At 33.8% G+C, this 24,976-nt stretch overlaps 1 long non-coding RNA gene across 2 annotated transcripts; it reads right to left on the reverse strand.

The window, feature by feature from the left end:
- Positions 1 to 16,387: 16,387 nt before the first annotated feature.
- LOC146996588 (uncharacterized) lies at positions 16,388 to 22,883 on the reverse strand. 2 transcript variants are annotated; one of them, XR_015041922.1, is made up of 4 exons: positions 22,762 to 22,883; positions 21,154 to 21,234; positions 17,690 to 17,794; positions 16,388 to 16,790 (listed from the first exon to the last, which is right to left on the reverse strand). It is a non-coding gene; the product is annotated as an uncharacterized LOC146996588 (long non-coding RNA). The 2 variants fall into 2 exon arrangements; XR_015041921.1 differs by lacking the exon at positions 17,690 to 17,794 and having other exon boundaries at positions 22,762 to 22,867.
- Positions 22,884 to 24,976: the final 2,093 nt, after the last annotated feature.

The following is a 24,976-nucleotide window of genomic DNA, read 5'->3' on the forward strand; positions in this document are numbered from 1 at the left end:
AAAAAAAAGCCCCCTTTGGACGTAATATAAAATTTAAGACTTTGGAATTTTTTTTAATTCAAATAATGGTGCAAATGTTCCTAAAAATTATTGGCTACATACATCGTAAATTAATTTAATTTCAAATTAATTTAAATTGAGGCCCGGTGGCGCAGTGGCTAACGCATCGCGCAGCAGCACCACAGGTCCGGGGTTCGATTCCCGGGCTGGGCAAGGTCGACACAGCCTTTCATCCCTTGATTTCTATCACTTGGGTCGATAAAACGAGTACCAAGTTCACTTGGGAACTAAACACTGGGGGTCCTGCGACAAGCTGCCCACTTGTTCAGGGCATATGCTTATACATCTCGGAGCCCGCGGTCAAGAAAGCAGATTTCGGGCACTGCAGGCCTTGGCCCATTAGGCTGTGTTCAGACGGCGGCGTAAAGAGCATAGAGGCGTAGTCATAAGGGCATAAAATACGGGAATTCCGTTAACACTTGCGAGAACGAGGTGTAAGCCGTGGCCAATGAGAGAAGCTAAATTTGCGCATGCGTGGATGTGTCTACAACTTTCCCGCGCTGTTCCTCTGCTCGATTGATTTCCCGCGTTCGCTCTGCTTGTTTTGTGACAGCGAAATCTTCTGTAGAACGCCGCTTCGTTTTAGCTTCGCTCTGATTCGTCGACGCTTATCCCAAACTCAGCGTAAAGTTGAAAACTTTGAACCCTAAGCCACGAGCCCTAAACCAGATTTTGTGACGTTGCACAGACTGGTTGCCTTGGCAACGGAGCTCTGCTTTAACCACTTATGCCCTTTACACCCCCGTCTGAACGAAGTTTTAGGGCTGTTACGCAACTGAGTTTTTCAGTTTTTTTTAAAATTTAAATTAAATATATTATTGGGTGAAGATTCATAGAAATATTCAAAGTGGAAGTAAGAGTACACGTGCGTGTTTACGGAGCTGAGGTTGTGGAGGGGATATAAGCCCACTAGAGTTTTTTGGCGATTTGTGTCCTGGTACTAGTTCACGACATTCGCTGCGTTTCTTGCAACAGTTAGGTAAATTTTATAAGGTATCAGTTAAAATGAGTAATCAACGAATGTATGCTTACGGAGTGAGGTGGAAAATGATCGGTAGATTGAAGGCAGGCCAATCACAAGAGCAGGATGTCTACAGAACTCATCGTAACTCCCAGAGTCGTCTGCAGTTTGTGGAAAAAGTAAAGAAGACCTGGAGAAGGTCGACCAAGATGCACAACTACGAATGAGGATCGTTGGTATGCTGCAAATGGAATCCGAATTCCACAGTCTAAAGTTGCCCAAAGTCTAATGAGTTAGAGCTGTATGCCCAAAGACCCGTTGTTCGCGTCCCGCCAACAGCCTCTAGACTTAATTCATGTATCTAGGGGGTGCTTATCCCGCTCCCTGCAACAAACAAGAGAGCACGTTTAGCATGATGTAGACCAGTGCTTCTCAACCTTTTTTGGTCCGCGGACCAGTAAAACTTACGAAAACATTTCGCGGACTGGTAGGTTTTTTTTTTCCCATCCCTCCCCCCAAAACTTTACAAGGTATTCGAGAAGTACTACATAAGTTAATTGTAATATTCTTTTTACCATTTGCCTACAATCATATTTAAATATAAAGATATGCAAATATTGTAATTATTACATATCAGTATAATTATCATATATAAATATGTAAACCTTTGAGAACGAACGGGGTTCGTAGATTTGGAGTGAATAACGACGACACTTGATGAAGTATCGAAACACACTTTATTGGCCGGTATTAATCAGGACAGCTCCAAAACACTTTTACAGTTGTCGAAGATCTACTATAAACACGCTGACACGTTCAGCAACTCAGCCTTCACACTGTCAGGCAATAACGGTGGAGACAGCTTCACTGCAAAGCACCCGAGTACAGCTTCCAACTCTGCTTGGTCATTCTCGGAACTCCACGTACTCTCGAGACTCTCCACGTGATGCACTCGACGATACACAAGAGTATAGCTCTCGACTCAGCACAGTCTAAGACAAAACTCGACGATGCACTAATAAACTCTCTCGATGCACTCGACGACCAACTCGGTGCTAGACTTCGGGACACTCGCTCAATGACTGACTATCAGCTCGCTAGACGAGGCGCACACACTCGCACTCTATGCTAGGCACCCCCTGACTGCGGACGAGCAGGGTTTATATAGCTTTCGGCTTGTGTTCAAGGACATTCTGAGCTAAAGCGGTAAGAATTCGTTCCAGAAGGTTCTCCATCCGTCCATGGCATATCGCCAATTTTGTCGCCAAATGTGGCAACCCTGCCTTCCCTTGCCATTTTATGGCAACCCTAAAACTGCTTTGCAGGGAAGCCATCTTACCGCGCCTGTATATTTCGTAACAATGTAAAAACGGATCAACGATTGTCCCTGGAAAAGCGAACGAGGATCCCTTATCTACCATACCTGAAGCACCATTTGTCAACCTCTTCTCGTCCTCAAGTGGCAACAACTGAAATAATCGGAATTCATAATAATGCTTTCGTTGGAAAGAACATCTTTACAAACAACACATTCAGGTTTTGGATAATTTTCTTTTATTTGTGGCCATATTTAAAATAGTCTTCTGACCATATTTCAAATAGTCTACGATATAGTGCCTCACAAAGCTTTTTCTTTTTCTCGCAGATTGTGGACTATATTCATCTTCCTCTGTATTCGAAGAGGTAGACGATATACCTGGTTTTGGAGAATCCTGTCTTTGCACGAAATTTAGTAATGTGCCTTTTGTTTCCTTCTTACTCATCCTGGTTATTGATTTTTAATCTACCTAAAGTTAAAGAAATAGTAGTTATAGCACAGTATTAAATTCAGTGGTTATTAAAAACTTACGATGATGTATAGTTTTCAGTTGTCCAAGCGTGCAGAAGAATGTAATCAAGATAAAACGCGAAACCTAACCTAAGACGCCTTAAACACTACAATAGATATTCAGCGTTCAAGTAATCAGCGATACTCAAGGCAGACGGGGCGCACTAACTCGTGTACTAAGTGGACGGCACGGAAATTTATGAAAAGCGATTAGGTACATAGTTGCCAGTTTGGCATATTTTTCGTCATCGATCATATTGTTTTCTAAACTAATAAACTATTGTTATTGTAATGTACGTATGTGCTGTTGTAATATCGGTTATCGGCCGATGGCATTTTGGGTTTTGGACAGATAGCTGGATATTTCGAGGAGCGGCAAATATTTCTTACAGACCGGTGGTTGAGAAACACTGGTGTAAACAACGTACACCTTGGACCAGACTTGAGCACCGCGCTTTTTACAGATAAGTCAGAATTCAGCCTGGACACTGATTTTTGGCTTACTCGCATTTGGAGAAAGCCTGGAACACGATGCCAATCCTCCATCAGCTGGGAAAGGAATCATTACGGGGGTGGAGGTGCAATGATTTGGACAGACAATTATGCTGGACCGCCGCACACTCTTGCATATGCTTGACAAAGACTCCTTGACTGCTATCAGGTACAGAGAGGCCTTAGAACACCATGTTGGACTTTCCAGGGACAAAGTTGGTCGTAGATTCCCGTCAATGGACAACAACGCTGGTCCACAGTGGTCTTAGCTGATCGACGATTATCTGGAAAGTGCTGAAATTCGCGTTCCAATGTCCATTCGAGCTTTCTTTTTAATCTTAATTTTTTTATTATTTAAAAATATTTTTTGGTAATTTCTGAAACTTTAATGGCAGTCTTTTCGAGGTGTTAGACTATAATTCGTAGTTATTAGATTTCATTTTCTTTTATAAAGTCATCGCTAGTCATGTCTGGTTTAAGACCAGTTCAATTGGTTTAAGGTGGCAGCAATGCCACACCATTATTTAAAGGACTATTATACAGTCTATTTTATTTTATATACTGTTCATAACGTTTCAAATAACGTTTAATCGTGCACATCCACAATGACATTATAATACAAAATTTGGAGAAAATTTCCTGCTCATTAAATGGAGTAACTGTTAAGAATAACTTGTCAATGAATCGACCGCAAAAAAAATGGTTTAAAAATGTGCAATACTTCGTTATTTAAACCACAATTAATTAGTCCATTTAATTTTTCAATAAGAAAGAATTTTTTTTATAATAAATGAACAAATCACAGTTTTTCAGTCAGCAAAGGGATTTTCCCAGTTCTTTATTTCAATTGCAAGATATTACGGGCAATTGCAGTAATTGCAAATAGCATAAAAAAGTGGAAATTTATATTGGCACTGGAATCAAAATTTAGAAATTTTCTGCTGATTAAGTGAAGAATAATTTGCAAATACACTGCTGGCCACCCAAATTGAAACATCTAGAAAGACAAGAGATATCACAACAAAATTTATTTAGTAGATAACATGTTGACCAAGTATCAAATGATTAAATTTATAGACTTCTGTGAAGTGTGGTTCCTTCCAGAATCAGGAGCCAGAGTAGCTGTCATTGTAGGAGATCACCGCTGCCACACGTCGGCATTGATTCAAAGAGACTTTGGATGTGTTCTTGGGGTACAGCAGACCAAGCACCTTCCACACGTTGCCAAAGTTGATCTGGTGTGGCAGCTTGGAATGTAATCTGGGTCAGTCGTTCAGCAACCATGGACCACATGTTTTCTATCGGAGAAAGATCCGGAGAGCGAGCCGGCCAGAGAAGCAATTCAATCTGGCGATTGACGAAGAACCCTTGGACAATGCGTGCCACGTGTGGTCGCGCATTATCCTGTTGAAATATGGCTGTGGGCAAGCCCTGAAGGTAAGGAAGGACAACTGGCTCCAACACCTCGGAGATGTAGCGCTGGCTGTTTAAAATACCGGCAATGCGTATTAGAGGAGTGCGAGAGTGATACTCAATACCGCCCCATACCATAATACCCGGTGCAGGACTAGTGTGGCGGTGCATAACGTAGCTGTTCAGCATCCGCTCTCCACAGTGTCTCCAGACTCGAATCCGACCATCGTGGTGTTGCAGACAGAAGCGTGACTCGTCAGTAAAGACAATTTCATTCCATTCTGCCGTCCACATCCTTCTTTCATCGCACCATTGGCGGCGGAGACGTCTGTGGTCCTGCGTCAAGGGTAGACGAAGAAATGGACGTCTTGCGGACAGACCACTCTGATGTAAATGGCGTCGAATGGTACGCGCAGACACTGGATGATGCGTTACAGACTGAATATGCTGCGCTGTGGTTGGTGATGTAACTGAGCGATCCGTCACTGCCATGCGCACAATGTTCCTGTCATCACGTGAAGTGGTGCACTGAGGTGGATGCGATCGAACACGTCGGTCCGTCGTACCCTCCTGCATCCAACGGTCACATATCCGCATTACAGTTGTTTGGTTTCGTCCAACATGACTATCGGTTTCCCTGAAAGATAACCCACACTCTCGGTAGGCCACTATCCTTCGTCTATCGAACTCGGATACTTGATCAAACGATGATCGCTGTTTACTATGAGGCATAACTGATCGTTCTTTTGAAAAAAACCACAATAAAAATACAATTGCCGAACTTGAAATCGTCGAAAACTCCAAGCCTTAAAGAGCTCTTTTAACTGGCGCCACAGGCACGCGTGATGTGCGTCTGCGCTGAAATACTAATCATTTCCATATCTCACCTCCGCTAATGCATGTTGTAAATTTCATGTTATTTGCATGCTTTGTTCAGGGTGTTGGATTTACGGTGGCCAGCAGTGTAATTCGACTGCAAATAATAATTGAAAAATGTGCAATACAGCACCATTATTTAAATCACTATTAATTAGTCTATTTCATTTTTCAACAAGCAAGATTTTTATAATAAATGAAGAAATCACAATTTTTCAATCAGGAAAGGAATTTCTTTAGTTCTTTATTTCAGTCGTAAGATAATACGGACAATTGCACGAATCGCACACAACATAAAATACAGCAAATCTAGATCGGCATTGGAATACAAAATTTCGAAAATTTACTGCTCATTAATTGAAGCAATTTTTAGAAACAACTTATAAATAAAGCGATGACAAACAAATGTCTGAAAAATCTATTCTTTTAAAGAAGTATTTTCCCCAAAAGCTTTCGCGAAACGAAAAATTTAAAAATAAAAATGTATCGAATAAAAGAAATTTACAAAATAATACGGATGTAGACAATAATCTCTGATCTTTGATATCGTAATCGATCATATCTCTAATCGATTATATCGTAATCTCGACATATCTCCAATCTGTGTTAATTTAATTGGCCACATCTCTAAATCTAATGAAGATTATTAAACGAGACACACGTTGATGGCATGGCATCTTAATTAGCAATGCGTATATCCAACTAATTGGAATGCAGTACCATCAGTAAAGATCTGGCGTAGAAATCTTAAGTATTCTTCTGCGACCTATACAGAAAAGAGTGCAAATTCTGCTCCAGCCTAAAATGAAAAATAGATATCGATAAATTGCAAGAAGAAGAAGCATAAATAACGATATGCCATTCATTCAGCAGTACACACTACCAGTGAACCGCGTACGAAATGCCAATGAACTAATTAGGTAGGTTGATAAAAATAATCCAGATTGCATCGCCTTCAAGAAATCTTATTTCTTTTGTTTCACTCTTCCGGCTTTTTGCTTCCTTGCACAAAAAGGAAGTATTGCAAACAGCGAAAATTTTCCGATACCATATTTTAACGAAAATATCCATTTTGATCGCTATCGAATGCAATTTAATGATGTTTTTGCTTGACATTTGTACATAAGGACAGAAAAAAGGACTCTTTTTCCCTAAACGGGTTGCAAAAAGGATTTAGAATGGATTCAGAAGAAAAATTTTGTCGTGACATCTGTACGTAGGTAAGTACGTATGAATGTATGTGTCTCGCATAACTCAAAAACGAGTAGCCTGAGGACGTTGAAATTTTGTATATAGGATTTCTATAGCATGTAGCTGTGCATCTCTCTTTTTTATTGCAGTAGGCCGCACCAAAAGTATAAATATATATGTAATAATAAAATTCCATAGTCAAGAATACACTTAAAATTCTAACTCTATGTTCTTTTTAATGGCGACGGTCTCTTATTTGAAAGTACGTGGAATTAAATCCACAGCCCCGTAGTCAAGTTGTTTTTCCCGCCTTTTTCTACACGTACAGTTATAGAATGTTCTGGAAATATTTAAAGCGAACTGGATTGGCTGACGAGGCTGACGTCATTTCTTGGAAGCTCCGCCTTTCCAGAGGCTATAAAAAGACTCGCAAAAGAATATCGGAGCTTTTTCTTAAATGTCACGATGCAGTAAACTTCATACAAAAGTTATTAGTAATTCTTTTTATTTACTCCGGACATCTGATTTTGTAACTGCTATTTCTCCTGAATAATAATAAATGGATCCTTGTTTTTTAAACTTATCGTCTGATAATTTAAGTTACGACTACATTTATGATGCTTCACCATTCTATTTATTCCAGACAAAAGCTGGTACATATATATATATATAATGTTGTATGATCTTAAACTTTTACTCGGCTCCGTGACCTCGTTTTTATTATTATTATTATTATTATATGTTGGTAAATGGTGGTTAAATTTTTTGCTTTAAAAATGATTGCATTATGTTGTTCTTATCTTTAAGGTTAAGGATTTTATGCCTTTAGTTAATCTGCGTGCAATAGCTGTAGGATTATCAACAATTAAAAAGTTTTTTAAGTACGGCTAAAGCTAATTTTTTTTAACCATAGCAGCCACGTTTGTTTACATTTGAAACTTAGCAAAATAGTGAATTAACTTTTCTGCACCTTCAGTGTCTTTTTGCAGAGTGGGACCAAAAGGAAACTTTCAATCTTGTGCACCGAAAAGATATTTTGAGGTTTTATGATTTCTGCCTTGTCGCGAAGCGAGAACTGAATTAATTGAATGAGAAATATATCTCAAATGAAATTCGAGGAAACACGTCTAAATGAAATGCAGAAAAAAGTTCGTATAATTTAATATTCGTCGTGTGGTATACACATCAGATTTTTTTAATTATTAAGTTAATCCCATATGTATGGTCATGAGGGAAGTATTTGAATGGTATGAAAAATATTACAAGAAAGCATATGATTCTGAACTCACCGATTTTAGCTAAACTTTGCCCAATTAGACAGAATCTTAACGCAACTGTATTTGCAAAGTTCTATTGCACATTGCCCATAAAATAACACCAAAGTTAAATTCATATTACTTGTAGAGTCATTAGGAGTTTTGAAATAGGAAACACGAAAAATGAGCAATGCGCTTGCCGGGACTCGAACCTGGACATCTCGAATACGCGCCGAGTGTGCTACCGTTACATCTAAAGGCATACAGAAAAGAGGGAGAAAATATCTTATATACTCCCTCTTTTAAACGGCGACTGGAGATTAGGGGACCCAATCGCCAAATCCTGGTGGTGAAAAATCATCATCCACCACCTTTTAATTCGGGTGTCAATAGAATGTCTGAAGTAGAAAACACGAAAACTGAGCAATGCTCTCCCCGGGATTTGAACCTGGACCTCACGAATACACACCCAGTAAGCTACCGTTACACCACAAAGGCATGCAGAAAGGAGGGAGAAAATACATTAAAAACCAATTTTAAAGTAATATTCATGCCCACTAGCGGCCGAGCGGTAAAAGCCACTCAGCACTGGTAGTTCAACCTGAGGGTCGAGCCCCGGCAAAGGTGTCACTCTCTTTCTTTGTAGTATTTAATGGTGGAGCACGTAATAATAATGATAATAAAGTAATATTCATGCCAGTGATGTTCTTCCATTTATTGGTGACATTATTTCGATTATTGGAATTAAGAACACCTCAGTTTGATTCGCCTTTAGTGATAATATTCATTATTTTAGCATAATTAAACACTTCGAAATGAACATTTTCTAGGAGCTCAGTGTACGAAGCGAAGATGAAAGTTTATTAATTTCTAAAATGATTCATTTTCCGGAATTTAATGAATTCACTCTGAACTATGATGCAGATGTACAGAATGAAAGATAGCCGCTTAGAAGTATGGCACGTAGCACGGAAAGTTGTCCTATGTGGAGCCACTATACATGACGTCACTCAAAGCGACAACAGGCATTTACTGGAACGTTCATAATTAAATGTCCAAACAATAAGCATTGTAGGATTTATAATTAAAAGACCGAACAATTTTCATTCCGGCAGCATATTTCTGTATTCTAATTATGGAATTGCCCACCAGCGGCCGAGCGATAAAGCCGCTGAACACTGGTAGTTCTGTCCGAGGTTCGAATCCTCCGAACGGGCTGGCTGCATAGGCGTTTTCGTGGTTTTCCCCATGTGTAACGTGTATACGAGCCAGTTTCCCTTAGAAAGTCCTCCACGAAGGCATCCCTCCTCTTAGGCAGATAGCCCTTGAGGCTTTGCCATAATCACACACACACACACTAATTACGGAATTTTCAAAAGAAGGTTAAAAGAGTTTATTGAATGAGCGCAATGCTAATGTAGCATTTTTACTTCCAGATGAAAATAGTAAATTTTTCAAGGAAAAGTATTTTATGTAAGAAATTACGCAAACAAAACTGAGTTCATTATGATATGCTATATTTTAGTCAGTTTCTGACTCAGTGTAAAAATTTGGCATCGGAATTTGTTTCCAGAATTATTGCCTTTCGTTACACATAATCTACTGCACCTTGATTACGTAAACCCTGCATTTTTCATTATGAAACAAAATCTACATCATTTTTTTCATTTTATGCAAAATTTTACTATTTATTTTAGGCAGTTTAATAGCAAAATTTTACTATTTATTTTAGGCAGTTAAAAGTTTTATAGCTTTTAAAACTCGTATACCTTTAGCTCATCCTATAAAGCTGGAAATTATATTCTAAATTTAAATTGAATGTATAAATTTATTATTGTTTATCTTTCTTGTACTACCTTTCACAAGTTCATAATTATATATTTGTTCATAATTATCTATTTTACTTAAAACTTAATTAGCCATAGGACAGACTGCGAATTATACCCTACTTTTGCTGAGTAATATATTCATTTGCCTTTCTTAATAATAATAATAATTACCTTCATAACAAATTCATTTCTTAATAAGTCCAAAGGGACTTTGCCCCTGAAGGACTATTGTTTTCGTTTTGCGATTTTGCGTCGAATCACTATAAATGTCCGTTTCACTTTTCAAACTGTTGCCACCCAATGTTAGAGTATATTTGAAGAAATTCAATAATGAAAAATCTGCATAAATGCATGTCTATTTCTCGCATTGTGATAAAACAACGGTACATAGAGCCATCGAATTTTGAATAACGTAATCCTCCTACGAATATGGGCATGTGGAAGACCAAATTTGAAATTTGGAATTTGTTTTATCATCGTTTTCATATTTTGTAAAACTTTAACGAATTTTTGAGTAACAAACTCAACGATTTTAAAGCGAGCAATGGCAATACTCTACGGGGGAAAAAACCTTTTTATCTTCAGCTCGCGGAACTGTGTATCGGAAATTCTAAAGATATGCTCATTTTAGAATTATTTTGCGACATTGCTATTGAACTGAATTTTATGGTTTAAGTGCAAAGAACATGATATTTAATAAATTAAGGTAACACACAAAACGTTAAAAAAACGCCTCTTTGGGCGTAATTTAAAATCTGAAGCGTTTCAGAATTTTAGCATTGTTATTTTTATAGCAATTATTGTAATTATTACTATAATAATTGCTATAATATTATAGTTATATACAATTATTATTATAGCAATTATTTTTGTTATGAAGGCAATTAGTATTATTATTAAGAAAGGCAAATGAATACATTACTCAGCAAAAGTAGGGTATAAGTCGCAGGCTGTCCTATGGCTAATTAAGTTTTAAATAAAATATATAATTATGAACATGTGAAAGGTAGTACGAGAAAGATAAACAGTAATAAATTTATACATTTATTTAAATTTAGAATATAATTGCCAGCTTTATAGGGTGAGTTAAAGGTATACGAGTTTTAAAAGGTATAAAAATATTAAAACATCTTTAGAAGAATGTATGATGATTATGAGCTGTTATAATCAGTTCTTTTGAGTGGTAAAAATAGCAGAATTTTTTTTTTTTTTTTTTTTTTTTTGTGTGTGTGTGTGTGTGTGATATTATTATAGACTCTTACACGAGAATTCTTCCATCCGAGTAGGAATGGATTATAGAATTAAGACAAATCACTCAAACTAATTCAATACAACTCCATGGAGGGTATTAAAAGCCAACAATTGCCTTTTCATTATTCTTCGAGCATGTTGACTCAATTAAAGATACTGTAGTGGCCCAGTTATTGCATGAGAAATAATTATTTTTTATTTCATATATTTGTTCATGTGTTTAATTATTTTATAAAATTAACTTTAATATTTTGTTAATATTCATATTTATATTTCTTTTATGCTGAATGGCAATAAGTAGTTCATATTTATATTTAAATTTCTTTACGCTGAATGGCAACTAGTTCTAGTTCTGATTCATGATTGCTAGGTTTTGGTTTCAAAACGTTGCTCGTAGCGTCGCATTTCGATAGCCGGAAAATAAAATGCAATAACTTAGCGATTTGTTTATAATTCATGCTGTTCCTAGTCATTAATTAATTTTAAACATTAGTAGCCAAGGCTACATCGTGGTGACCCTGATTAATTTTCGAAATGTCAACAAATGACTCTTCTGAAGCTGCTATGAAAGATACGATGCAGTCACCGGAGCTTCATAAGGTGAGTGTAAAACCTCCTTTTTGGACTGATAAACCGGAAATATGGTTTTTTCAAGTTGAAGCTCAGTTCAAAATTAGTAATATCGTTTCAGAAGAAACGAAATTTAATTATTTAGTTCCACAGCTTGAACCTAAGTTCGTCGAAAATATTTGGGACATTGTAACGAACGATAGTGCCACAAAATATTCGGATGCTAAAATTAGGTTATTACATTTATTCAAAGAAAGTGAAAATATACGGATTAAACGTTTGATTACTGAAACCAAGCCAACTTTTGAAGAAGTTGAGATCAGTTGCTACTACAGATGTGTCTGAAAATCTAATCAAAACTTTATGGCTGGAAAAGCTACCTTCCATAAAAAATATATTATTAGTTAGTGATGAAGATGTAACCAAGTTAGCGTCTATGGCAGATAAAATTAGTGATATGAATCGGAAACCAGAAGTATTTAGTGCTAATGCTCCTTCCGTTCCCGCAAATGATTTGTTACAAAGAATTACCTTTCTTGAACAAAAAATTGATCAAATAACCATTCGCTCAAGACGCAGGGACTCGGATTTACGTAATTCCCGTTCACGATCTCGTAAACGATATGACCCTACTGGCAAATTTTGTTTTTATCACTTTCGTTTTGGAGCAAAATGCATTCCAGAGAAATGCAAGCCTCCGTGTGCTTGGGTAAAAAACGATTCCAAAAACCAGGAAAACTCGAATCTGCAGTAGGTTCAGCGGCAAACGCTGCTGCAGAAAATATGAAGGATTGTTGCAAATTCGGATGTGAATCAAAAACATTCTCGCACAGGCAGAACTAACGTTTACCTGTTAGATTCAAGGACTGACTAAATTATTTTGATAGTCGTTAACACTGCAATACTAGTTACTACCTATTTCTCCATCTTCGTAACGTAACTTAGTTACTGGTGGGGGAGTAGTGTAGTGGCCCAGTTATTGCATGCGAAATAATTATTTTTTAATTCATATATTTGTTCATGTGTTTAATTATTTTATAAAATTAACTTTAATATTTTGTTAATATTCATATTTATATTTCTTTTATGCTGAATGGCAATAAGTAGTTCATATTTATATTTAAATTTCTTTACGCTGAATGGCAACGAGTTCTAGTTCTGATTCATGATTGCTAGGTTTTGGTTTCAAAACGTTGCTCGTAGCGTCGCATTTCGATAGCCGGAAAATAAAATGCAATAACTTAGCTATTTGTTTATAATTCATGCGGTTCCTAGTCATAAATTAATTTTAAACATTAGTAGCCAAGGCTACAATACTAAAAACAAGACTATTAATATCTTTAAAAATCAGTTCTTTGGCGTGTTCTTTTTGCAATATTATCTTCCATCATAGTTGAGTATTTGTTGAATCATATAGGTCGCTTGCGCCACCCAACCGGGAAAGTGGCTAGCCACGTTATCTGCTGTGTCGAAGAGCCCGGGTTCGACTCCTGGAGAAGGCATGGATGTTTGTATAGTGTCTGTTCGCCATTGAGGCACTCTAAATATACGGCAAGCTGAAAGTCTTCTCGAGCAGCTGGTGGCAGGGGAAGAGTGGTGGGAGACGTTCGGACCCGTCCCCGCGAGTGCTCTCCTTCAAAATTTGGAGCGGAACTGAGCAAAGTCTTACTGTCACCACTAAGCGCTCAAGGTTCTTGTCAATGACAGGCGCTATTTTGCACTCCTTTCAATGAGGAATTTCATGGGTTTGTTCTGATGTTACTATCAGACAAGTGAGATAAGTCAAAACAACAACAGTTTACATGCTGGCTAGTACACACATTCCACAACCTTATCCATGTAAACAGTTTGTTTATTGCGGATGCACTTATAAAAAAAGAAGAGCATAATTTCGTTACTGTCGTGGTGAACCATTTTTGATTTTACATGGAAACTAACACTATCACCAATACTTACGCCTGTTGCAGTTAAAATTCTTCTCCTTCAAAAGGTTATTGCGCTGAGAGATTTGCTTTTCCCGACCAAAAATCTCTGAGAGTGTGATGTCACTCCAACGCAATTACTCCCTATGTGCCTTCCTTTCTTCCACTTAACGAAGTCAAGCAACGTCATTGAACTAGAGTATTTTGAAGAGCAAAACCTTGTTTACCTTCTGACCTTGTTCAAAAGAAGAAACTATTTCTGATCCTTTCTCATCTCAGATAAGAATGCGTCTATATAAACAGATTGAATTAAGGGGTATCAGAAACCCCTATACCAACAATGTTAAATTGGCCATTTCCGATGTAGCTTTTCTCAAAATCTGCTGTAGCTACAAGCTTGAAATTTTTTCTGTACTTAAAGTATACCTATCTGATTATACTGAAATGAGCTTTTGAAGCATTTTGAATTTTAGAGTAAATTATAGAATATTTTGTTAGGAATAGTAAAATTTAGCACTTTTCTCACACTAAAAAAATGTAAAAAATGTTAAAAATGCGTCTATATAAACAGATTGAATTAAGGGGTATCAGAAACCCCTTCAAAAGAGTCCTATCCGACTCTAAAGGAGTGATATCCCACCTCCCTCTAATGCCAAAATGGCACCAACCTCGAAGGAGCGATATTTCACTCTAGTAAAAAGCGGTCCCTTTTCACACAAAAACAGGAGTGACCCTTTCTTCGTTCGCTCTTCTTCGATAGTCAGATATCGCCCGATATTCGGGTGAAACCACACACATTACAAGGAGTTATAATAATAGTCTGCTCACTCCTTGATGGTGCGATTTTTATATAATTATTTTATAGGCAAACTGAAAATTGGTATTTGCTATGTAAACTTTATAGCTGATGTATTGTTTTAGATATCTGGTTAATATTATCTCTTGAAAAAAATATTTTGCACTACTTTTTAACATGCTATTGTGATTTTAATTATCTGATATATACATCTGTTTTAGATTTGCTACCTATGTACTTACTTAAACATTTATTGGCGATGAGATTTCTTTCCAGATCTAACAAAATATACATATAAAAAAAATTACATCCATATTAAAATATTGGAAATTCGGTGTAGTTAACATTCTGAAATACTTAACACTATCACTTTCTCACAGAATATATTTTATTTTACAGAAACATGGCTTTTGCCTTTATGCGTAGTAAGCAATAAAAATAAGAACGTCAATGCAACTTATAATAAAAACTGGATTATAAATCAAAGTAGACCATCACTGAAATAAAAAAACACAGTTTAAAGACAATCATATCTTCATTGTTTAGACATATAGTTTTTCTTTCCAAATCTAACGAAATATACATATAAAAAAAATACATCCATATTAAAATATTGGAAATTCGGTGTAGTTAACATTCTGAAATACTTAACACTATCACTTCCTCACAGTACTTCTGATGTGAAATTACTTTGAACTCACAGAATATATTTTATTTTACAGAAACATGGCTTTTACCTTTATGTGTAGTAAGCAATAAAAATAAGAACGTCAATGCAACTTATATATAAAAACTGGAATAGCAAGATATTCACAATGAAAAACTTAACTTTTGAATAAAAAATAAGGTTTTTCAGGTACTTAAAACTTTGAATAAATATTTCAGATATTTTCAAAATTTGATTTGAGAAATCAAAAAATGCTTAGTTTCATAAAAGAAATTTAAAAAAAAAATCATTTTAGATGAATCATATATATATATATATATATATATATAGTGATATACATTCTAAATTTTGTATACATATTTTAATTTAAAAAAGCAAATTATGCTTATTCACAAGATTTGGGCACGTAATCATGTAAATTGTAAGCTAAATTTTCCATTAAATAATCATTCTAGTTGGAAAAGTAATTTATTAAAAATAGTTCTTGACAAATTTTATAATGAAAATTTGAATGTGTTAGAACAGCTGATCATATATATATGTGTCAGTAAACCTGTATCATAATCTGATAGATTTAACTTCTTAAAATGCTACTTATAAGTGACTATATTAATACAATTTGTGAATTGATGTTACTAGTAGTTTGTCTACTTGAGCGTAATATGCATAAAAAATCGAATAATAAATTTTAATATACATTGAAGTAAGAAACAAATGCGAATTTAATTTCCCTTACATGAAAACTATTCAGCTTTATTTTTAATGTATGAGATTCAGAAAATAAGTAACCATAAAATACTCTCATGCTATTGTTTTTAGCTTCATATATTGCACAAAATATTGCAAAAGAAATGTTTCTATTTCTTATTACATAATTATGAAGTGTTTAAAATTAATTATTACCCCAAATTATGAATAAAGTCTAAAATCTTCAGTTAGCTTGTTACGCTTTCTATTTTTGAGAAGTTATATGCATACAAATTCCTATACATTAATCATTACAGGTGAATAAATGCTTACATATACTTTTAGACTATAACTTATTTTTATATATGCTAATTCCAAGTCTCATTTGGGAAAAATAAAGTAAATTTTAAAGTGAAATAATATGGATTATAGCTCACATATGTAAGCTAAAAATTCATTTTTCATAATTCTGCTGAAAATTATTATGTATTTCATTTATTGATTAAATCCGAATAGGAATCATTACCATAACTGCAGAATTATAATAATTTCAATGAACAAAGTATTTTAAATATAAGTGAAAACAAGCATTGCATGAAAAACTCTTTATTAGGAAATATATGTACATATATATACATATATAAAAATGGAAAATATGACACTAAAAGGACATTAAAAATATGAAATGTAATGCATGTACAAAATGCAATAAATTCAGACTCGAACATGTATTTAAAGAGTCCACACAAGCTCTAGGAGTGCTGACATTATACAAAAGGCTTGCCACAAAATTATAAAAATTTGTTGATGTATGTGCATATTGAACGCTAAATACAAAATTAGTTTTAAATAGAATGTCAAATGCCTTCATGGCATGATTTGGGCATGCTTTTAAGTGATTTACTGCTTTAATATAGAATGAACTTGTAATACACACTATAATGGGCTGTTTATTCTGAGCTGGTCCAAGAGATTCCATGTCTTCTATTCCCTGAAAATAAATTTCTTTATTAAGAATACATCCATTACCTATCTATTAGGACAAGTCAAATACCAATGAGCCATACTAGAAAGTTTATCTTTCCAATTAAAAAATATCGCCAGAAAATTTTTTCTTCTTTCAAAAATAAGTAATTCCTAGTAATTTTATTCACATAGAGGTCTTTTGCTTTTAGTTTCTGTAAAAATGCAGTATAAATACATATAGGAATATGTAAATATTATATTGATGCAAATATAAAATAGGATAGTCTATCTGTGCGTTGCTTCTTAATGAAAAATGTAATAAATAATGTACATAAAAATGTAAAAAGAACAAACTATATGGAGAATTAGTCTGTCTTTTCCTTATGAAAACAAGTATCATCCCTTCATAATAAACTATTGTTGTTCATAATAAACTATTGTTATTGTAAAGATGTTTGTTCTTGATTTCATGATCGCTATAGTCTGGCTGGAAGTGTATCTTTTGAATTTCACCTTGAAGCAATTTTTCCATCACTTTACAAGTTTAAAAAAAAAAAAAAAAAAAAAAAAAAAAAAAAAAAAAAAATCTATGTTCACTGTATATACATGCATATATATGATTAGTGTCATGCTTTAGCTTTAGATCATATAAAGGCATCACACATATTACAAACCATCTTATTCTCTCAAAATATTTGCTAGTATGTAGGTGACATTCAAATCAATGCAATTCCAATTCTACAGAAATTAGCTAAATGACCATGCATCATCTGTGGGTACAATAGTCGAAAGCAGCCTGAGAAGATGAATTTTAGCCACATGAGGCCAAATACATTCACTGCTGTAAAATGACTCATTTTAATATAATCTGCCCTCTTAAAATGAAAGTTAGTGCAAAGCATATCAAAATTCCTCAATACTTACATTTAGCAAATATTAAAAGTGCAGAATTTGGATTTTTTTTTTTTTTTTTTTTTTTTTTTTTTTCAAATAACAACCTTATGCTAAAATACTTGCTTTGCCTTTACCCTACAAAAATAAAAATAAAAGTATATATAAAAGACATATAGTGGATAAAAATTGCATGTGAAATGTAATAATTAATTGAAACTATATAAATATCACACATGAACCTTTCAAGATAGAATATGTAGCAAATTTCAAAGTATATGCAGCTCAGCTCACTTACATATAGTATCAATAGCTTATTTACATATACATACACTGCAAACTAAAAATATTATCCTATGAAAAGAATTTTATAGCTAAGCATATGAAATTATTTTTTATGCATAGACTTATGCCAAATATTTACTCATTAATAATGAATAAAACCTTTTTCCCTCTTTCTTTCCAATAATTTTAGCTGAGCAAAAGTTCTGTGAGCAAAACTAATGCTTTTAGGTCATCTATATATATATATATATATATACACACGTTTATTACATAATGATTACAAAAATATCATTAAAAAGGCCTTTGGCACTAGAGGCACATGCATTTACCGCTTATCTTTAAGAGCAGAAGGAAAAAACTATAAGCCATTTAAGAATAAAGACCAATGTGAGTAATAGATGCAAAATTACTTTACTCTAGGTAATTAAAAAGTAAACAAAGAAAAGTTTAAAGTATTCTATCATTTATAATCCTAATTAAATTCTATCATTTATAATCCTAATTAAATTCTATCATTTATAATCCTAGTTGAATTTTTAAAGATTTTTACCACTGAAATCAGCAATACTTGGTACCAGAAGATCAGGGCGTTTTGTTTCCACATATTTCAAAATTCTTGGGACATAAAAAGATGAAAACTGTTTTTTAAATGTCTATCATTAGAAATTGTTTCAGTTTCTATACAATTTCTTACATGGCTATTAGACAAAACCATTTCAATTGTTTTTATGACTGAAACATACTGAAATGTTTCTTTTACAATTTTGGTTTCAAATTGACCTGTTTTTGTATTCAGAGCTTGATCCAATCTACTGCCAAGCATAATTTCGACAGCTTCGATAAAATTCTGACAGCTTTTCAAAGCCTTTATTTGTCCTTTAATTGCTGACATGCCATCAAAAATCTGTCTAATGGGAAGGATGCCTCCGTGGAGGTCTTTGTAAGGCAAACTGGTTCGTATACACGTTAGACATGGAGAAAACCACAAAAAAGTCCATGCAGCCAGCTCCTTCATGCGATTCAAACTCTGGACCGAACTACCAGTGCTCAGCGACTTTGCCGCTGGTGGGTAATATTTAGGGGATGTGCATTAATGTTCGGAGAAAAAGCATGATATTAAGCATTTGTAAGTAAACAGCCTGTTAAACATGGTATTTAGGGCATATAAATTAAAATGAGCGCAGGGGCGTAGTTAGAGGGGGGCAAGGGGCATCTGTCCCCGGGCGCAGGATCCAAAGGGCGCCAAACTGATGTTACGGCATTTTATAATTAAATGGTTTCCATCCTTGGGAAGCAGTAGGAGGCGCGAAATCTTCAGTTGTCCCTGGGCGCTGAAAACCCTAGGTACGACTCTGAATGAGCAGCAAGAAATATAATATTAAGCATACGTAAGTAAAATTTACATAAAGTAAATATTAGTTACTGAAATCAATTTGGCCTTCCCCCATTTTCTCAAAATTGTTCCAAAAACTGTTCCGTTAAGAAAATTTTCGGCAACATATTATCTTAGAAGGAAACATTCTTTAAACGCAATTTAATAGTTCTTTGACTGTATCTCAACCATTATGCTTAATTTCATGCCGAGACAAGTACTCGAGTATGCAGTTTTGTAAATTTTCTTTGCAAACACTTTAAAATCACTTTTAGGAAACATAGCACGGAAATCAGACAAAATAATAATAAATTGAGAAAAAATGACACATGCAAATAAATTTTGAACAGCAGCGAAAGAAAGCGAGGAGGCCGCAAGAGAATTCTACCAGCTTTGTGCTTTTGCAGCGTTTACATTTACTGGATTCTTTGCGGTAGTGTTTTCGAAGGCAGGTGGAAGGATGGTAACTTTGAACTTCTGCAGTTCATAAAATTTCAGAATGCAGTTCCAAATACTGATATACATCTGTAAATTTTTTTCATGACTGTTGCGAGAAGAATTTTGCAAAGTACAAATGGATTAAAAAACACCTAAGACTGAGAAATTGTACCATACTGTCTACAAATCAGCTGATAGAGTAGTAAATCAAACTTTTAGAATACTATTAATGATTTTGTGTATAAGGAAAACAAACAAAATAGTACTTTACGGTATTAGAATTAATGTTTTATTTCAAAAATAAACCCAGATATTTTGTTTTTATGTATATCATTTTGACATTTTATAGACTTTTTATTGTGCACTGAGTGAGGCAGCAAGAACTCTGGCTACACCTCTAACAGTGTTCACATAACTTAGTTATTGAAAATGTAAACAAGCTGTGTTACCTGAGTCTTTAAATCCTATCTAAACCAGAAAATGAATTCATATGAGTTTATTAAAATCAGGTTACTTACATTTCTTTCCTACTTTAAAGGACTGTGGATAAGAAAAGGTTTATAAGACTTGTTTGATACAACAATAGCTTTTGCTAATGCAAACAATTATATTATTTTGAACATTACTTCATCAGATCCTCACTCATTTTAATATCACTAGGAGAAGATATAATAACTAATTGAAATGAAAAGGCAATAATCTTGAAAAGTAATAAGTAAATGTCATTAGTTTAACTTTCTAACTATTGAGTTGATGTATATGAATTAATCCATGAATCATTTTAGAATTATCGTTTAAATTAGTATATATTTCGACAATTTTGAAAGTATGCCTGACAAGTTTTCTTAGAAGGGGGAAATAAATAAATAAAAATAACCCGTCGAATTAGATTTTCTCCCGCAATAGAAGGGAGGGGAAGCTGTTTTTTAATTGTGCATTCTATTATCTGTTAATAAAATAAGTTAATTTTTAAATATGATAGGCGCTGCCACAAATATACGGCAATATTGCTTAATTTTCATATTATAAAATAAAAATGCATCAAACATTTAGGTTTTATGGCTTACATATAAAAAGTCGTTTTGTTTCAGTTGAAATAAAAATGTTTAGACATAAACGAATTTTACTATTTAATTAAGTCTGAAAAAAACATGCCTTACATTTTTTAGAAATAAATACTGTTTTTTTTTTTTTTTTTTAATTTTCTTATTTGCATTAAAAGAAATAAACATTTGGTGTACATATTATATATTGGCATATACGTATATTTGTCAGTAAATACATATTTAGCATAAAATAAATACATGTATATAGCATATAAAGTCAACCGAATATCTGGAATTTTCAAAAATCCGGACTAGGTATAGTTTTTAATTTAAAACAGAGTAGAAAATAAAATTACCTTTTAGGACATTAACAGCATCTTCGGGAATTTCTTGCAGTTATAAAAATCTGATAATTTTGAACTATCATGTAACGCCTCCTGAAAAAAAAGTATTTTATTGTGCTACAGTTTAAAAAAAAGACAAGGGGCAGATAAATTTGACAATTTGCTGTGGCACAAGTATTAGGAATATAGAACCTATGTAGAATGGGACAAGGTACTAAAATTTTATGCTTGGTCTTTGATTGAAAATGAACTCTCATTAAATAGTTATCTGCATGAATTACCTGGAATATTTAATAATACAATAGTTTTCAGTTTGTCATCAGAAAATCAAAACTTATTATTTTTTCTAAATAGCTGGGTTTTTTTTTTAGTCCAAAGGGCCAATTCTCCCAGAAGGACTGTTAATTTCGTTTTGGCATTTTGCATATTCCCGATATGTTTCATTTCAAATTGCTGCCAAACATTATATTTAAAGAAATTAAATAATGAAGAATCTGCATGAATGTATGTATGTTTCTCGCATTGTAATAAAACAACGGTACCTAGAGCCAACAAAATTTGAATAAGGTAATTTTCCATAGAATATGGGCATGTGGAAGCCCTAATTTGAATTTGAAATTGGTTTTATTATTTGCTTTATTATTTAATATTTTGTAATACTTCAACGAATTTTTGATAAACAAAGTAAACGATTTCAAAGGTGAAAAATATATATATATATATATATATATATCTCCAGTTCGCGAGACTCTGTATTGGAAATTCTAAAGATATGTTCATTTTAAAATTATTTTGCGAGATTGCTGTTGAATGTTTTTATGGTTTAAGTGCGAAAAACGTGATATTTAATAAATAAAGGTAACACACAAAATGTTAAAAAAATGCCCCTTTGGACGTAATTTAAAATCTGAAGCTTTCAGTCTTTTTTAAAGAATGCAAGATTTTTTTTAAATCGTAAACGGAAAGCCGTCTTAGCAGCTTTATTGGCCTCCAGGACTTTTGAATGTTCAAGAGGCCTTAGTTACAAAATATAAGTTTTAGAATGCTGATATGACCCAGGTAGTGCTAGTATTTATATTTTGGAAAAATTCAGCTTTGCAACAGTAAGTGAATTTTATTGTCACAAACTATAAGCAGAATTTATAAAAAATGAAAGTTAAAAATCTATTAAAAACTACTAGAAGCTGAAAACGATATGAGTTCAATAGAAAATTCAGTAAACTATACGGTTTTTATTTCTTAATACTACCAAATAATTTACACACTTGTGTTATAAAAAAAATTCAAAACTTTAGTATGCATTTTTTTTTCCACCGCTGTTCTTCCTATTTGAAATAGGAATGCATGCAAAACTAAACTTAAATAATTAAATTCGATAGCTTTGTGTAAATTGTTCAAAAATAAAAATAATGTTACGAATTATTTACAAAAAGTACCATCCATACGTACAGCTTTCATTGTGTTAGCAGTACGTAATAAATAAAACTACGTTACAGCATTGCACTCTTAAAGCAAATTTATAGACACCTAAAAAAAAAAGAGCAAACTAACTATAATTTATAATAATTAAGATATTTATATTAAGAAATAATTGTATATATATTTTAAAAGCGAACTTACTTTTGGCAAAGGAGCTGTATCCATTGTTACGACTGTCCTCGCTTGAAATGGCGCTTAGCCAAAGAACGTTCTTTGGCTTAGCAAACTTGTTTGGTCAGTCTGGGTGGACGATGACAAGACAGGGGGTCGTCCTGCTCCTTCAATTCACTCCCTTCCCCAAGGTTATTATTGCAAGTGGGAAACATGTTCTGCTACCAAGACAGTAAATTTACGTTGTTTGACACGAAACGGAGCGAAAACTGCTGTCACCCTCCAAATCCCACTCTGCGAGATATATATATCAACAATGTTAAATTGGCCATTTTCGATGTACCTTTTCTCAAAATCTGCTGTAGCTACAAGCTTGAAATTTTTTCTGTACTTAAAGTATACTTATCTGATTATACTGAAATGAGCTTTTGAAGCATTTTGAATTTTAGAGTAAATTATAGAATATTTTGTTAGGAATAGTAAAATTTAGCACTTTTCTCACACTAAAAAAAATGTAAAAAAATGTTAAAAATGCGCCTATATAAACAGATTGAATTAAGGGGTATCAGAAACCCCTATATCAACAATGTTAAATTGGCCATTTTCGATGTACCTTTTCTCAAAATCTGCTGTAGCTACAAGCTTGAAATTTTTTCTGTACTTAAAGTATACCTATCTAATTATACTGAAATGAGCTTTTGAAGCATTTTGAATTTTAGAGTAAATTATAGAATATTTTGTTAGGCATAGTAAAATTTAGCACTTTTCTCACACTAAAAAAATGTTAAAAATGCGTCTATATAAACAGATTGAATTAAGGGGTATCAGAAACCCCTATACCAACAATGTTAAATTGACCATTTTCGATGTACCTTTTCTCAAAATCTGCTGTAGCTACAAGCTTGAAATTTTTTCTGTACTTAAAGTATACCTATCTGATTATACTGAAATGAGCTTTTGAAGCATTTTTAATTTTAGAGTAAATTATAGAATATTTTGTTAGGCATAGTAAAATTTAGCACTTTTCTCACACCAAAGAAATTTTAAAAATGTTTTTTTTTCTAAGTTTATTACAAAAAGCTCATTTCAGTATTTATTAGGGAACCTAATATATAAGCCATAAAAAATTTAGATACCTGTGAGCAGTAGTTCCTGAGAAAAGGTACATCGAGTATAAAAAAATCACGTTTGGAGAAAAACGCGTTTTTATGTAAAAATCATCATTGATCAAAGCAGTAGATGACAAATTAAAACTAGATTTTTTTACAGTTCTAATTTTCATAGAGATTAAAGAATGGTATTTTTAGAAAGATAAAAGTGTCGAGAATTTGAAAATGCAAAAATCCGAAATCACAATTTTTTGAACATTTTGGGGTTCCAACGCGCCTTAATATAGCATAGCATCAAATCTGTATACAACACTGCGCACCGTCTAAGAACTCTGCATCGATTTTTCTTTTACATCAAAGTTGCGTCCAGGTGCATTGCCCATACCTCAAAAAGAATACTCTAGTTTTCACTGAAAATGTCAACATCAGTTTTGTGTTATTCTGTCGACGATTAGAAACAGCAATTAATGGCACATTATGACCCGTCTTAAGGGAGAGTTTTTCAGCTATAATTTTCTCCTTTATTCTTACGTTTTTAAAATTGATCTCACGTTTACGTTCATCTCTTACGTTCTTAAAATTGATCTTATTGATGAAATTTTGAGACATTCCACACACAATGAAATTTCGAGAGCTTCTAAGGTTGTTAAGCCTGCAATGGTCACACTGATTTGATACGATTGAATTTTTGGGGTGCTATAAATGCAAGCGAATGAATTTAGAACTGCTACTAAATTTATAAAGCTTTTGGATTTAATTTATAATTTTTTGCGTATAATGTAATTATCCCGTAATTTTATGAATTAGTTATAATTTACAAGTATATTTGTTTGTTACCTGATCATTCATATCGTTTGCGTTTTACGGGTTCGTGGATTTGAGTGATTGATGACAACACTTGATGAAGGATCAAAACGCAATTTTTTCTCCAATATTACAGAATAGAGTTCCAAAGACATGTTTACAGTTGTCAAAAGACTGCAATAAACACCCTGAAGCAATCAGCATCCTGAAACCTTCAAGCTACAACGCTGAAGACAGCTTCACGGCAAAGCATTAAAATATAGCTCTCTACTCGGTTCGGTCTGATTTCGCGCCAAACCTGGCAACCCTAAACCCACTTTGCGGGGAAGCTA

The sequence above is a fragment of the Stegodyphus dumicola genome, chromosome 7 (genome assembly GCF_044657685.1).
Source record: "Stegodyphus dumicola isolate Sdum_Otavi_A_Nest chromosome 7, ASM4465768v1".
In the NCBI taxonomy this organism is placed as follows: Eukaryota; Metazoa; Arthropoda; class Arachnida; order Araneae; family Eresidae; genus Stegodyphus; species Stegodyphus dumicola.